The 14,119-nt window shown below is 42.0% G+C and overlaps 10 non-coding genes and 1 pseudogene across 10 annotated transcripts; all 11 read right to left on the bottom strand.

The window, feature by feature from the left end:
- Positions 1–3,164: 3,164 nt before the first annotated feature.
- On the bottom strand, positions 3,165–13,953 carry LOC122150570 (annotated as a pseudogene).
- LOC122150580 lies at positions 9,728–9,801 on the bottom strand. Its single transcript, XR_006163744.1, has one exon. It is a non-coding gene; the product is annotated as a small nucleolar RNA SNORD81 (small nucleolar RNA).
- LOC122150582 lies at positions 9,948–10,024 on the bottom strand. Its single transcript, XR_006163746.1, has one exon. It is a non-coding gene; the product is annotated as a small nucleolar RNA SNORD47 (small nucleolar RNA).
- LOC122150574 lies at positions 10,227–10,307 on the bottom strand. Its single transcript, XR_006163738.1, has one exon. It is a non-coding gene; the product is annotated as a small nucleolar RNA snR60/Z15/Z230/Z193/J17 (small nucleolar RNA).
- On the bottom strand, positions 10,459–10,531 carry LOC122150581. Its single transcript, XR_006163745.1, has one exon. It is a non-coding gene; the product is annotated as a small nucleolar RNA SNORD79 (small nucleolar RNA).
- Positions 10,891–10,952, bottom strand: LOC122150577. The gene has a single exon (XR_006163741.1). It is a non-coding gene; the product is annotated as a small nucleolar RNA SNORD78 (small nucleolar RNA).
- On the bottom strand, positions 11,183–11,246 carry LOC122150573. The gene has a single exon (XR_006163737.1). It is a non-coding gene; the product is annotated as a small nucleolar RNA SNORD44 (small nucleolar RNA).
- Positions 11,762–11,819, bottom strand: LOC122150576. Its single transcript, XR_006163740.1, has one exon. It is a non-coding gene; the product is annotated as a small nucleolar RNA SNORD77 (small nucleolar RNA).
- Positions 12,071–12,152, bottom strand: LOC122150579. The gene has a single exon (XR_006163743.1). It is a non-coding gene; the product is annotated as a small nucleolar RNA SNORD24 (small nucleolar RNA).
- Positions 12,328–12,389, bottom strand: LOC122150578. The gene has a single exon (XR_006163742.1). It is a non-coding gene; the product is annotated as a small nucleolar RNA SNORD75 (small nucleolar RNA).
- LOC122150572 lies at positions 12,770–12,847 on the bottom strand. The gene has a single exon (XR_006163736.1). It is a non-coding gene; the product is annotated as a small nucleolar RNA SNORD74 (small nucleolar RNA).
- Positions 13,954–14,119: the final 166 nt, after the last annotated feature.

The raw sequence follows: 14,119 nt of genomic DNA, 5'->3' as shown, positions 1-14,119 counted from the left end.
CCTTGGGTTTCTGAGGCAGTATCACTATGGAAGTAGATTGCCCAACCTTCCTTCTGAGGAGTGGCTGGTGGGTTTGAACCACCAGCCTTCTGGTTAGCAGGCAAGTGCCTTAGGCTCTATGCTACCAGAAAAATCCATGTTTCCAAAATTGGTTCTCACTGATTCTATTTTGATTCTCCAATTTGATTAATTGTAAAGACACTGGTGACTCTGCTTCTATTAGTAAAGAGGGTCCTGCTAATCCATGGTATGAGGTGGCAACATTAGTATGCAAAATAACACCACCAATAGATCAAGTATTTTTAAGAAGTGAGGCTCTGATGATCACATGTTTGATAGTTTTCTGTAATTTTGTCTACATGAGGAGTATAAGGAAGCTGGCTGGTTGGTTGTACTTACACAAGATAAAGAGGCGAAAGAAAGAGCGAGATGAGTTCAGGGCTGCTGAGTCACAGCCCAAGAGCTGCATAAAAGACCTCAGTGTTTCCAGTTTGTGCCCTGAAAGAAAGCCCTATTTCTTCTAGTAACAGAGCTGATATTGCCAAAAACCAAACCCAGAGTCTTATTGTAATGGTGGCTGAATTACAACACCAGTTGAACTGGCAACCCAGAATGGTGTCTGAAGTTAAAGTGAGGGCATTGATTGGGAAAAAATGGGATCCTGAAACCTGGAATGGGGACATATCGGCAGACAGGAAGATGAGGATATGGAGCCTGTAAGTTCTGTTGAATCCTTCCCATCTGAATGGATTATCCCTTCCACCTCCATTTGATGGGATTAACCCAGCTGTTCCTTTGGGTCATTGCCTGAGGTAGATGCCATGGAAGACATTGCTGAATGTTCTCAGGAACTGCCCCAACCACCCATTGTTGCTGCTAGACCTATAACTAAACTTAAGTCCAAGTGAGCCTGAAAAGGTGAAATACAAAGTGTGACTGGGGAAGTGGTACGCTACACCCAAAAAGACTTACTTGATTTTGCTAGCATGTACAGACAGAAACCTAGGGAATATGTATGGGAATGGCTACTGAGGGTGTGGGATAATGGTGCAAGGAATGTAACATTGAATTGGCCTGAGTTTATTGATTTAGGCCCACTAAATACAGATTCTTTGTTCAGTGTTTCAGTCCTCAAGAGGTTAGGAAAGGATCTAATTTGAAGCATGGGTTATACGGTGGCCTACCTTAAGTCAAGTTGAAGTACCAGACCTGCCTTGGTATAATGTAGAAGAAAGTATCCAGAAGTTTAGGGAAATTGGCATGTTAGAATGGATTTATTAGATTAGACCCCTAGACCCAGAAATGGAGAATGCAGAGGACACACCTTCTACCACTATGGTGAGGAACAAATTTGTGAAGGGAGCCCCAGCATCCTTAAAGACTGTTGTGATTGCTATTTTATGTAAACCAGATTTGACAGTGGGAACTGCCCTAATTGAACTAAGACACTTAATTATGATGGGGCTGATTGGACCCTGTGGTATTAGGGTACTAGGGGCAGCAGTTAATCAACAAAGACAAGATGGTTACCATAATGGACAGCAGAGTCAAAACTGTGATCAGACTACTCTGACTCGTGTAGAATTATGGCATTGGGTACTTAGGTATGGTGTTCCTAGGAGTGAAATATATGGGAAACCTACTAAATATTTACTTGATCTGTATAGACGGAATAATTCTAGGTCACATTAACGGCATCCTAGATTAAATTGCCAGAATATAGAGTCACAGCCTCTCAATCCATTCCCGGACTTGAGTCAGTTTACAAACCCACAACCCCTTGAATGAAGGAGAGGTCCTCAAGGGTCCCCTTGAGGAAAGACCCCACTACATTGCCAAAAATTTATACTGTCATTCTTCCTCACAGCCTCCCCCAAAGGGATCTGAAGCCTTTTACAAGAGTGACTGTTCATTGGGGAAAGGAAATCATCAGACTTTTTAGGGATTATTGGACACTGGCTTTGAACTGACACTAATTCCAGGAGACCCAAAGCATCACTACAGCCCACCAGTCAGAGTGGGGCATATGGAGGTCAAGTTATTGATGGAGTCTCAGGTGTGTCTAACAGTGGGTCCACTGCGTCCCCGAACCCATCCTGTAGTGATTTTTCCAGTTCCAGAATGCATAATTGGAATAGATATACTCAGCAATTGGCAGAATTCCCACATTAGGTCACCCCACCAGGCAAAGAACTACAACCAGCTGAGGTGCTTGCTGAGGGCAAGGGAAATACAGAATGGGTGGTGGAAGAAGGTAGTTCTGAATATCAGCTATGACCACATGACCAGTTGCAGAAACAAGGATTGTGATTGCTATATATCTTCATTGTATGTGTGCATCAAATATTTTTGTTTTCTTCTGTAACGAACTGTGAAGTGTAAACAGAGTTAATGCATTTCGGTTGTACATGTGTTATTGTATTATGTTAGGTGCACATATAACTTTATAATTGTCCTTATTTAGAGATTATATATGGTTAAGACTGCCAAGTTGACAAGGGATGGACTGTGATAGTTGAAGTTGTATGTCAACTTGGCTGGACCATGATTCTGAGTGGTTTAAGCAGTTGTGATGTGGTTATTTCCATGATGAGATCAGATGTTTATGTTTTAAGCAGCGAATCCGCTGAAGGGAGTTTTCCTAGGGGTGTCGCCTGTTTCCAATATATATATGGATATTCTGGAAAAAAGATTCTTTAGTGGATCTGGATCCTGTCGTGCTGCCTACAACTGTCCATGAGCAAACAAGCCACCATTCAGCCTGGTGATCTTGGATTCATCATTGTCAGAGTCAACAGCTGGTACTGCCTGCCAACCTTGAGCAGTCCCTGCAACTGTGTGAGTTTGGAAAAGCCTCCAGCTTGACATTTGATCCAGGAACTTGGGACTTGCCAGCTTCTCTAAGTGTGTGAGCCATTTTCCCAAGATTAATTTCTCTCTCTATATATGTTAGCTATACTGGTTTTGCTTCTCTAGAGAACCCAGACTAACACAGAAGGGAAAAAAACCTGAAGTTATTGGAGCCTTTCCTTTGCTAAATCTCTTCCAATCTTCTGAGTTTTAGATACCAAGTAAAAATGTGATTCTAATTGAAGTTGTAAGCTTATCAACTTAAGTCATCAGTAGTGTCAACAGTTAAGGTGAATGTCTGGTTTTTACTTCCTTTAGTGATCACTATCTTTTCATAGGATATCATCTACATCTGTGCTGATTATTCAAACAGCAACCTGCATGGGTGGATGCCAAGGTATGTCATCCTTCATGCCATAGAACAATCTTACAGGACAATTCACAGGGACAGGGCTATGTAACAAGCAGTGGTGTTCAGCTTCTTTAATAAAACTAGTGAATGTGATAAAGTCCTTCAGTCTATTTTGATTGTGTTACCCACTCATCTGATTAAACTTCCAGTAGGCTGTCTGTAGCTGTACCTACAATATTAAGAGCAACGACCTTTTCTGGCTGTGCAATGGCAACATGAAGCATAAGCCATTCACCCAGCCTAGATCCAACTGTGGTCCATTAACTTGGTCATCAATGATAGAAATTCCATCGCCCCACCGTGTATTCTTCTAAGACACCATCCAAATGTCCTATTCTTGAATAATCAAACATTATATAGGTGTAACCTGGAAATCTGAAAAACTCAAATCACCAATGCTTTTGTACTGCTCAAGTTAGAAGATAGCCAGAGAATTCCTGGATTTATCCCTTTTAGCTTTTTTTAAGGCCAGTTTGGGAGGTCTGGTAGATGATTAAGAAGTGATGTCTTTTGTGGCAAGCTGGGGGTCACTGTGGGGTCTGTTCTGGCTTCTGTGCAAGGCATTGAGGCTGAGGTGGGAGCTGAAAGTGAAGGCCGCCTAACTCCAGCTCAGGCAATGAAACCAAGCTGCCAGTGCAGTTATGTCCAGGCCCAAGGCTGTAAATCCTTACAGGGGCTCCTTCCACTCAAACGTTATGCCCCTGCTTTTCTCTGGAGCACTTATCTGCTATGCTTTATTTCTCCACAAGGGCAGATTTTTTATGAACATTGTTAGCTGTGCCTATTGTTCCCAGTACGTTAAACACTGGCCCATGTGGGTGCTCAGTACATATTGGGTGAATTATTGATTACTGTGGAATGAAAGGCAGGCAAACTGCTTCCATTATGATTGTAGGAAAAAAAAAAAAAAAAAACCTATGAAACTCTATCATATGTGGTGCAAGAAGGGCAAAGCAGCCACATGTTCCGACTCCTCTAACCCCACAAAAGACAGTCACCATCAATAACCCAAGGCCTATTCCTGTAAGGCCAGACAATGCTGCCTCCCTCCAGCCCTTTCTCCAACTGTTCCTCCCAAAGCACCCACCACCTCTCTCCTGGGTTTGATAATTCACTGCAGTGGCCACGCAGAACTCACAGATTACGGGGTTTATTAGGGAAGCACCAGGCTACAATTCAAGCTCAGGAAAAATGCTCAAGTCTCTCTCCCAGCCCACCGTCCCTCAGCCAACAGTCTCACAGTCTCTCTCCCAGCAGTGTGTGTCCTTCGGTGTCTCACTCAGCAATGCATGTCTCGTGTCTCTTTCCCAGCAGCCCATGTCTCAGGAGCACGTCTTTCAGCAGCATGGTCTTCCTCGGCCAGCAATGAGAGCTGTCTCTCGAGGGCTCCTTTTGAGCCCAGCCAGTGGTCAAACCAACCAATCATAACATCAGAATTCTAAACACCTGAGAGTGGGAACCTCCCACAACATTGTTTAGTGCCATTCCTAACAAATACCCCAGGTGGACAACTTTAGCCATCAGGAGGTCCTCAGTTGCCCATGGCAAATTCCACCTTGGAGTTTACAAAGACTTATGGGTAGAAAAGCCACACTAAGTAATTTACTACACCGCATGTGGTCAAAGGCAGGGGCCAACACAGCACCTAATACTCGCCAAGCCTTGGACTAGGAGATGGGGACACAAAGACCAACTGTGGTCCTTTCCCTGGAGAAGCCTCTGTTCTAGTTATGAGATGGATACTTACAGGTCACACCACTTGTACTGTAGTGGCTTGTGTGTTGTGATTCTGGAAGCTAAGCATACCACTGGTATACCACCAGGGTCACCCATGGTGGACAGGTTTCAGTGGAGCTTCCAGACCAAGTACTTCTAAAAATATTGACCACTGAAAACCTTATAAATAACAGTGAAACAGCCAAGATTTTGAGGATAGCACATGATCTGGAAGCTTTTAGTTCTGTTTTACGTAGAGTCAGAAGCAACACAGACAACAAAGTCTCTAGTGCCACTCACAAAATACCACAAATGGTGGTCTTAACCATTTACTCTCCTACAGTTTAGGAGGCTAAAAGTCCAAGTTCAAAGTGCTGAGCTCTATGGACTGGGTGAAAGCTCCTCCACCTTGGACTTCAGCTCCCTCTTGTTCCTGGCCCACTGAGCTGGAGATTTAATTCAGCTGCTCCAGTAGATTCCACCATGGAGTTCATTAAGTCTTACCACGGGGAATCACTGTTTCCCAGCCATTCAAAACCAGTCCCACCCAAGGTGACACATAACCAGTCATGATCCAGGCTGCACTGATGTACACAGCATTTCAAGAATGAGAAAGGCTGTCACTCCTTCTGCATAAAATGTACTTTTCAAGCATATACATCTGTGAAATACTCAGGTAGCAGTAGGTCTTTTTAACTGGTGTCATTAACGAAACAGTTGCCACTAAGTCTTAATGCGTGTCAGTTGAGTAAATACCAAGTGATATAAAACAGAATTGAAGGGAAATAGATCACTCCCCAGTTATGTGCTGTTGAGTTGGACCCACTCATAGTGACCCCTCCTTGGGTTTCCGAGGCAGTATCACTATGGAAGTAGATTGCCCCATCTTCCTTAGTAGGAGACTAATACACCACTCTCAAAGATACAACTGGAAAGAAACTCAAAGAATTAAACAATACAACTCACCAACTTGACCATAGACATCTACAGAGCACTTCACCCAACAGCACAATATACTTTTTCAAATGCACATGGAACAGTCTCTAGAATAGACCATGTTAGGCCACAAAGCAAGCATTAATTTAAAACCACTGAAATACTGCAAAGTGTCTTCTCAGATCACAATGCTATAAAACTAGAAATCAGTAATAGGAAGATCAACAGAAAAAGGGCAAACACATGGAAACTGATTAACACTCTCCTTGAAAATGACTGGGTAATGGAATAATGAAATTTTAAAATTCCTTGAATCAAACAAGAATGAAAACACAACAGAGTAAAATCTTTGGGACACAGCAAAAGCAGTGATCAGAGGCCAATTTATATCAATAAATGTATACATCAAAAGAGAGGCAAAAATACAGTGGGAGAATAATGTGGGGGCAGGTTTGCTGGTCTGACAGAGCCTGATGGAACCACCGATACTATGGCCCCTAGCTGCCCTGAGGTCTGGAATTGAATGTACTCCTGTGGCTTCCAACCAAACAAAAGACAAGCATATGAGCTGAACATTTACACTAGGTAGATACACTCCTTGGAGAGATCATGGGAGAATAGCAGGGCTGCATATACAGAGAGACAGCTCAGGGGTCAGGAGGGCATGGAGAGGACACAGGGAAGAGGTTAGGAAGTGGGAAGGGAGCTGTTGCATTGTGGTTAAGTTGTAGTCAACATCATGGGACAAAGTATGTGAACTGCTGTATAGAAAATGAATTTGCTTTGTAAACTTTCACCCAAATCACAATAAAAAGAAATGGACAGGTTTATAGAAACATACTACTTACCTAAACGAACAGATCCATAACAAATGAAATTGAACAGGTCATAAAATAAATTACCAGGAAAAAAAAAAAAAAAAAACCATGGCCCAGATGGTTTCACTGGAGAATTCTACCTAACATTCAAAGAATTGACACAAATGCTACTCAAACTATTCCAGAATATAAAAAGGGACGTAATCCTCCCAAATTCATTTTAGGAAGCAAGCATAGCCTCAATACCAAAACGAAGCAAAGACATCACTATAAAGGAAAAGTACAGGACAATATCCCTGATGAATATAGATGAAAAATCTTTAACAAAATCCTAGCCAATAGACAACAATTTATAAAAAAATAATAATACATTATGACCAAGTGGGGTTCATATGAGGTATGCAAAGACGGTTCAACATTAAAAAAACATGAAAGTCATCCATCACATAAATAACATCATGTAATTTTATTTGGTATCGAGGCGGTTGATAAAATCCAACACCCATTCCTGATAAAGCCTTGCAGAAAAATAGAAATAGAAGGGAAATTCCTCAACATAACAAAGGACATACATGGAAAACCAACAGCCAACATTATTCTCAATGGAGAGGCTGAAACCATTCTGCTTGTGAACAAGAACCAGAAAAGGATGGATGCCCTCTCTATCACCACTTCTATTCAATACTGTTTTGGAAATCCTAGCCAGGGCAACAAGGCAAGAAAAGGGAATTAAAAAAAAAATCTGAATTGCTAAGGAAGTAGTATGACTATCTGTATTTGTTGATATGATCCAATACACAGAAAACCCAAAAAACTCAGCAACAAAACTACTGGAAATAATTGAGAGATTTAGTGTAGCCTCAGGTTACAAGACCAACATACAAAAATCAATTGGACTCCTCAAAAATTCAACAAAGAGACCGCTGAAAGGGAAATAAGGAAATCAATACCACTTACAATGTTGTTGTTGTTTGCTGTCGAGTCGGCCCCGACTCATAGTGACCCCTCCTTGGGTTTCTGAGGCAGTATCATTACGGAAGTAGGATTGCCCAACCTTCCTTCAAGGAGTGGCTGGTGGGTTTGAACCGCCAACCTTCTGGTGAGCAGTCAAGTGCCTTAGGCACTATGCTACCAGAGCTCCACCACTTACAATAGCTACTAAAAAATAAAATACTTGGGAGTAAATCTCACTAGGGACACCAGAGACCTGTACAAAGAAAACTACCAAAACACTACTTCAAGAAACCATAAGAGATGTACATAAATGGAAGAATATAGCATGCTTGAGGATAGGAAGACTTAACACTGTGAAAATGTATATACTACCCAAAGCAATCTATGCATTCAATTCAATTCCAATCCAGATCTCATCAACATCTTAATGATACAGAAAAAACAATCACTAATTTTATATGAAAAGAAAACCTGAATAAGCAAAGCACTACTGAAGAACAAAGGTGGTCTCATACTCCCAGATCTCAAAACTTACCATACAGCTGCAGTAGTCAAAAGTGCCTGATATTGGTACAACAGAGAGATCAGTGGAACAGAATTGAGAACCCAGAAATCACTCCATTGACCTACGGTCAGCTGATTTTTGACAAAAGGCTGCAATCCAGTAAGTGGGCAAGAGGTGGTCTCTTAACAAATGGTGCTAAAAAAAACCTATATCCATTTGTAGCAAAATGGAACAAGATCTGTACCTCACACCATACACAAAAACAAACTACAGATGGATCAAAAAGACTTACATGCGAAACCTAAAACTATGAAGTTCCTCAAGGAAAAAATATGGGCAAATTTATGGGCCCTAATTTATGGTACAAATAGAACGTCAAGCATAACCCAAAATGTACAACACTAGAAAATAAACTAGATAAATGAAACCTTCTAAAAATTTAATTTTTATTTACGTACCTCAAGCTTCTTAAAGAGAGTAATTTGGATAAAAAATAATGTATTTGATGAAAGAATTAACTCTAACATGTATAGAAAACCCCAACACCTCAACAACAATCCAATTAAAAAATGGGCAGACGATGGTACCATCTGGCCCTAGCAGTTATAGCAAAGTTCAAGACAGAAATTAACGCTGGCAATAATGTGGAGAGATCAGGAGTCTCATACGCTGCTGGTGGAACCATAAAATGATACCATCACTATAAAGCATTATGGTTATTCCTTAAAAAGTTGGAATTAAAAATATCATTTGAGCCAGCAATACCATTACTAGGAATCCTGGAGTTGAGAGCCATGACAGGAACATATATGCATACCCATGTTCATCACAGCACTATTTCCAAAAGCAAAAAGATGAAACATACATGTACATCAACAGAAGAATGGATAACCAAACTATGGCACATATGCACACAATGGAGTACTATGCAACCCTAAAGTAATGGAACACTGATACATGCTATACCATGAATCCTGAAAACATGCCAAGTGAAATTCATATAGTCTCAAATGACCATATATAATTCCACTTACATGAAATGGTCAGAATAGGCAAACACAGAAATGGCTATATATCATTAACGGTTGTCTAAAATCTGAGGAAATGGATGTTTATAAAGTGAGAGCTAAAGGATAATGTGTTTTTGTTGGGGTGATCAAACTATTCTAAAATGGATTGTGGTAGTGGTTGCACAATTGTGAATATATACATACATATATTTACCTATACCATTGAACTGTGCACTTTTAAATGTGTGAATTGTGTGGTATGTGAAATACTCCAATAACACTGTTACAAAAAAAAAAAAAAGGGAACAACCTACGTGCCCATCCATAGAATGGATAACCAAACTGTGAACTACTCTATACAATGGAAAGAAGCACACTTTCCGTTTCCAGAAGTTTTACAGGAATTTATTAAAATTATTCAAAGTTGATCTTGTATTTCTTGAGCATCCATCCAGCTGCCTGCAAAAACAAAGATACCAGTTTTAGTCTCATGTGCAGATTTCAACTTAAAGGCTGTCTGGGGTACAAGAATATCAGATCTTACTTTCATCAAGTAATCAGTGAGAGAGTTCAAGTTGGGGTAGATCATCATGTATTCTGTTATTAAGACAACAGAGCTGGTATTTTCAAGCCTCACCTTTGAAGAAGCTGCATGGATGGCTGCTATCACTATAAAACCTGGAAGCAAAAATTAGTTATTTTAATCATACCAAGAAGTTTTAGGATCATGCTTTCACTGGTAAAGTAACCTCAGAAGTAAAATGGAACGGTTTTTGAGTGATATCATTCTATTTCATTTGGCAGAATCATTACATCACCGGTTAATATAGGCCATAAAAACTTGACAAAACTAAAAACTCAACTAACCTGAATTTCTCCAAACGAGAATTCCCAACCCTGAAAATAAGACAGCAATGAGTAAGACATTTGTATGAAATTATAGTAGTCCAAAGCTTTGCACACTTTTTGCTGGGAATGTATGGTTAAACTCCCCTTTTCGAAGGTATAAATTGGATTGTTTCAGCCAGATACGTCAGATAGGAGCGAAAGACTTAAGTGTTGTTCATCACTGAGTCAGCTGAACTATGTTATCATCATTGTATTGGCTTCAACTAAAAATAAACACGAAACTACTATACCTTTACTCAAAACATGTGCCATCCTCTGTAGTAACTCTTCATACCTGCAAAGATTTTACGAAAGTTAGTAGCTGATAATAGGTAAATTTCTAAGCTTCTAAGCATTTTTGGAAATAGTTTCAGTTTTTAAAAAAACAATCTTCATTCTCTTTCAGAGAGATTCCCATTATTTATAAACATCATCAACAGAATACACTTAGGAATATGTAAGATCAATAAATACAAACCTCTTGAAACTTTCCACAATCTGCACCTGGAAAAATAAAAAGTACTTTAGGTGTGTAACAGTTTAATCCTAAAATGTATTTACTTTTCAAAGTTCTTCCACTGTTTGTTTGGCACAACATTGCCCTTCTTTTCTTTAAAGTGGTCAACATGACCAGTACATTTCAGAAACAATTTTAAGAAGCCAGGTGTCAATCTGTTTCAATGTCCTTACCCAAGCAAGTCATCGGTGGATAAAAATGTACACCAGAGCTAAAACAGAAACAGCCTTGCATTAGAATGCTAAATTATTTAATTCCTACCCAGAATTATTTGTCACACAGGGCTCTTCAGTATTAAATTTGTCTACATGCTCATTTCAGGTCAGACATTTAATCATCACTGTAAACCCCGGTAAAAGCATGCTCAAAGAAAAGGCATGTTGGCATGCATTAAATAGGAAAAGCTACTAAACTGTAGCTAATAGTTCAATAATTATTTAGTGTATTATAATTATTTTTAATAAACACTCACCAGAAAAATAAAGCTTGTACAGAGACTCAGGTCCACCTAAGAAATAATAGTTTTATGATAGCTAAAAGATTGACCCTCTCCCTAAAAAAATAAAGCAAGCCTGAGATCAGTTAGAGCTAATAATTAAGACCTTCATATTAAGTCAGTTTATGCTTATCATCATACAGGCTTGCATTTAACTTAACAGTAACAGGGCAAGTATACAACACTCAATACATTCAGCACACCCCACTCAATCGTATTTTCACCATCAACCACATGTTACAACTGCTTCCAAGTCTTACGGTGCATATGTGATGCAACACCCAAGAAACCCACTTTTGCCATACTTTTGTCATGTTTGCCAAGATACATATGGTTATTTGCATTATCATCTTTCTTACCGTTTTGTCTTCCAAATATTTCTCTCTGTTGTTGTTATGTACTGTCGAGTCAGACCCGACTCATAGCGACCCCTTCTTGGGTTTCCAAGGCAGTACCACTACGGAAATAGATTGCCCCATCTTCCTTCCGAGGAGTGGCTGGTGGGTTTGAACCACCAGCCTTCTGGTTAGCATAGGCACTAGGCTACCAGAGCTCCCCGTTTCTGTCCAGCCGTCTTAAAAAAGAAAAAGAAAGAAAGAAAAACGTTAGACACCGGATACTTTTCTTCTTCTATTGACAGCCCACCAGTTTTACTAATGTGACACATCAAACAGTAAATCTCTTCGTGCAATCTGTTGAACTACGCAATCATAGTATGTTTCTTCGTTTCCCACCATTAAATGTAAAGCAACCCAATGGGTTTAATGCTCAACAATGCTTTGGCTTCTTCAATTTCCTTATACCAACAATTGAAAAGATGGGTGAATATAAACTTCCCCTTCCCCTCCCCCCAAAAAAGATCTCACCTGTTAACCCATGGCCAGTGCTTAAGGCTCTTTAAGACCTGGAAAAAATAGCTCCATGTTAACTGAGGTACAATCTCTGTATCCCCCAAATACCATTTTGGGTGCCTCAGTTAAGGTAATGGTGGTAAAAATTCTCGTCATTCTCACAGTCAAGAGTAGCAAATAAAACGTCATCATGGTGGCACATACAATGACTTTCAACCGACAAATCTTTTATTTTTTATGTTGTTTCAAGAACTCACCTTTGCTGTTTTCATCCTTCTTTGGTACATAACTGAGCACCTCACTGGAAAACAAAAATATTCAATATAGAGAGAAACACCCTACGCAGCCAGTAACTCAACAACGCCTAAATATTAAGCCTCAGCACACAATTTTTCAGAAATCCCTTCTGTCCACTACTCTTACACCATCACAGGCTTGACACCTCTAGGCAACAGGTTTTTACTTTACGCTTTTCCCTAGGTCTCTTACCTGACTGGGAGATTCCAAAGGCCACAGTGCATCCATGCTTAGCACCATTCCTGAGACAAAGATTACAGGCATTAAATGTCTATTTTAGTCAAAATGACCTTCTAAATATTATATTTTAGGACCATTTCTGCAGTCTGCTGTCACGTAGAAATTTCATGATGGTATGTTTGTCGTTTCAAAAAAGAGCAACGCACCAAGGTCAAGAACCACTCATCCAAATACTGGTGCACTGCAGTGGTTAAAATAACCACGTGGACTAACCCATCCGTCTGCCCTTACAACTTGCTGAGGCTCAGGCCCTGGATACTAACTCGAACGGCCCGGCATGCGCCGCCATCAGAGCTGTTGGCATTCATCAAGTCTCAGATGTCCCTACCAACACAGGCTTCATCACAGACAGTGCACGCGAATAAAAAGACTTCTCAACAAACTACCGAGCAACCTATGTGGCTACACTGAGGTCGCACCCATACCCAACGCGCAATCCTGTGCCATCCGAATCCTGCGGAGCCAGCAAAGTTCCCATGGTACCTAGAAATAGCGATCCTAATTATATAAAGGATGGAGAGCAAGACTCGGACCAAGAACTTACTGAGCAGAAGCTGATAAGCCGAAACACAGCGATTCCTAACCTGGAAAGAGCGAAATGGCGCCCAGGCACCTGTATATAAGAGGTCTTTATCGTGACGTCATGACGCACGCTCCCCACTAGCGTCTGAGTGAATTCCTCCTTTTTCTTTTAGTCTCCTCCTCCTCCTCCTCTTCCAGTCCCACTTCCTTTCCCGCCCTTAACGCCAGCACTTTTGGCCCCGCCCTCTTACTTTGTGGGCGGGAACCACTATTGCTCGCCTAACGCAGGACTCCCTCCCTCCTCCCGACTGGGGAGGAAGAGAAGAGAGGGGAGGAGAGGAGGGGGCGCGAGGGACGGAAAGCGCCGGGGGAGGGGGAAGGGGGCGGTGTAAGAGAGAGTGATTTCCTTCCGGCACGTCGCCCGCTCCCGGGGAGGGGGTGGGGGGTTTCACTTCCGGGACGGTGTTTCGGCCCATTCCGGCCCATTTCCACTCCCGGAGGTAGGTGCTGCTCCTCGACTGGGCGCGGGCCCCGAACCCTGGTCCTGCTTCCTTGCACTGGGACCAGCTCTCTTCGTTTAGGCCGTAACCCGTTTCTGGGGCACGCAGCCACTTCCCTTCACCCACCCAAGGTACCGGGCGACCTTCCACCCTCTTGGCCCCGGGCCGGGCTGAACTGCCGGACCCGCCCCCTCGCGGGGCCCCTCCTTCAGGACCACGGGATGGGCAGCCCCCTCCCCCACCGCAGCCCAGACACACCCAGATACACACACCCACCTCCAGGCCAGCTCCCCGCCCGCCTACGCCTCCCTCCTGGACCAGGTCCCGGGGCGCCGCCCCCTTCCTAGTCATTTACTCTCACCTGAGTGCTCGCTCACTAGCTCGACGTCTTGCTCCTCTTTCCTCCCACGTTCCTCGGTGACATTTCGCCCCTCTCCCCATGCTTCCCAACTCAGACGAAAGGCACTCAAGTACCGGAGTGGCCGACCCCATTCTGTTCCCGATTCTGCCTCTTACAACTCTCACCCCTCCACTGCCGACGGTAGAGAAAGACTTTTACTCCAGGGGCTTCCTCACTGGGGAGTTGAGGCAAAGTGCAAACAAAAAG

Source organism: Orycteropus afer, unplaced genomic scaffold (assembly GCF_000298275.1).
Source record: "Orycteropus afer afer isolate SDZICR_OR568_19922 unplaced genomic scaffold, OryAfe1.0 scaffold00175, whole genome shotgun sequence".
Taxonomy (NCBI): domain Eukaryota; kingdom Metazoa; phylum Chordata; class Mammalia; order Tubulidentata; family Orycteropodidae; genus Orycteropus; species Orycteropus afer.
Note: the sequence above shows the minus strand (reverse complement) of the source record. Positions and strands in the feature narration are given on the sequence as shown.